The sequence below is a fragment of the Elephantulus edwardii genome, unplaced genomic scaffold, assembly GCF_000299155.1.
Source record: "Elephantulus edwardii isolate Elephantulus edwardi_28Jun2011 unplaced genomic scaffold, EleEdw1.0 scaffold00010, whole genome shotgun sequence".
Lineage (NCBI taxonomy): Eukaryota > Metazoa > Chordata > Mammalia > Macroscelidea > Macroscelididae > Elephantulus > Elephantulus edwardii.
This window is the reverse complement of record NW_006399760.1, coordinates 259,911-262,081: the sequence shown is the minus strand read 5'-3', so window position 1 is coordinate 262,081 and position 2,171 is coordinate 259,911. Positions and strand designations below refer to the sequence as shown.

The 2,171-nt window shown below is 45.6% G+C and overlaps 1 pseudogene; it reads right to left on the bottom strand.

Annotated features, from left to right (window-relative positions):
• Window positions 1–234: 234 nt before the first annotated feature.
• Window positions 235–890, bottom strand: LOC102870862 (annotated as a pseudogene).
• Window positions 891–2,171: the final 1,281 nt, after the last annotated feature.

Here is a 2,171-nt window from a genome sequence, read left to right as displayed (position 1 = left end):
AACTTACAATGGTTTTCTTGAAGAAAAAAAAGAAAAAGAAAAGAAAATGTTATTATGGAAAAAACCAATCAAAGCCCGTAAGTCAAGTCATAGCCAAAATCATGTTCTATCTTAAAAGTGGGTTCTCTTTTCTGCCTTTTTCTTTCTTTTAATAAAACCTTTCCCCAAACCATCATCACTTTAATCATCCCTAGACTGGGCCTCAACTTCAGAGACTTCATCCCCTGGATTTCTTTATTTTTGGGTGAGCTTTGAGGCTCCTCCTCGTCTGTCGTCATCATCTTTGGGGGAAGGAGTCTTTTCCTTCGATGTCTCTGAAGCTGTGGGACGACCCACTTTCCCTTTGCCTTTCACTGGACTTGGCATCACTATTGCCTTTAGTTTGGGTTTGGGCATTTTCTTTTCTCTCAGGCTTAGCCCTCTTATCCATCTTTTTGTTTTTCTTTTTTGAACTGCCATAGTCACTGTCATCATCATCTTCCATGAGGAAATCTCCATCACTGTCAGAATTTCCTTGGAATGGTGTTTCATCTTTCTCGTCTTCTTCTTCACTGCCCACGTCTTCCATGACCCTCTCTCTCTGCTTAGAGACTGCATTAGATGCCCTGCCGCCCTTGCTGATGTACGTTTTTATGATCATTTCCATCTTCAATATCCTCTGCTGAGTGAGAATCATCTTTCTTGGTCTTCACATCTTTTTCTTCTGAGTCCTCACTATCTTCTTGGGAATTCCTCCTAGATCATCTCTTATTTTTAGCTTCTTGGGGATATTATAACCAAATTTTCTTAGCTGGTAGACCTGAATCTCTTCCTTAATCTTCACCAGCATCATCAGATTCCTGAAACTGTGAATAATCAACAACCTTCATATTTCTGACAGGCAGAGACATGTTCACTGTCGAAAGAGGACCAAGTAGAGAAAACAAAGACCAGGACCCCCGCCCTCCCCAGCCCCCACATGATCGGTGCCCCGAGGCCCAACTTCAGCCAATGAGGCCGCTGCGTCTGAACTCCGAGTTGCTGGGCCCCTTGATCAGACAAGCTCCCTGTTACCCTGTCTCTCCAAATAAAAATCCTTACTTTCAAGAAGCAACTTGGTTTCACTATTTCCATGACAGACCTGTTTGTTCTCTTGGCAGTCCGTGATATGTTCAATACTTTTCTCTAGCACCACAACTCAAAGGCATCGCTTCTTCTGCTGTCATCCTTAGTCATTGTCTCTCAGATGCATAGCAAGCAGTTGAGAAAACCATGACTTGGGCAAGGCACCCAGAACCACATTCTTTAGAATCATTCTGTTGCTCTTTAGCACTCATGAGAGGTCCTTGACAGAAGATTTTCCAACACAAATCGTCTTTTGATTTCCTGACTGCTGGTGTTAAGGTATTCAAGCAAAATGAAATTATTAAAAATTTCAATCTTTCCTCCATCTATCATGAAGTCTATTGGCCCAGTGGTGAGGATTTTTGTTTTCTTGATATTGAGATGCAATTAGTGTGTGTGTGTGTGTGTGTGTGTGTGTGTGTGTGTACACATTTCATATTGAGGGCTGCAGTCCTTCATCTTCTGCAGCAAGTGCTTCAAGTCCTCCTCGGGTTCAGTGAAGGTTTTGTCATCTGCATAATGCAGGTTGTTGATGAGTCTCCCTCCAATCATGATGTCACATTCTTTTTGATCTGTTAAAAACGAAAAGGTATGGGGTTCAGCAAGATGGCGGCGGAGGCAGAGACAGCGTGGTGAGCTGTGGGAGCAGCGAACCATTTAAAGCAGGGCCATGATGGCCTTCTTCGGACTTCAGCTTATTGATAATTGAACACTTAAACAGTTGATGACTGGCCCTCAGTGAAGATCGAGGCTCAACAACAGGAATTCAAAGATTCCCAAGTAGGAATGGGTAAGTCTCATGGCTCCCAACCCCCTCCGGCAGAGCCCGCGCTGGCCACACAGCCACTGCAGCTCCATGAGGCTTCCACAGCCGGAACCAATGGATTCCCTCACCCAGAACGGATGCTGGGCTCCGGTCCTCCTCAAGACTGGTACAGTGAAGCCACCACACTGCCGCAAGGTAGACTTATTCTGGAGAGAATTCTTGGAGCCAGGATGGCGGCAGTGGGGGAAGCGGGCGCCCGCCGGCTGCACAGGAGGGGCCACGCGACTGCCAAGTGCCCATG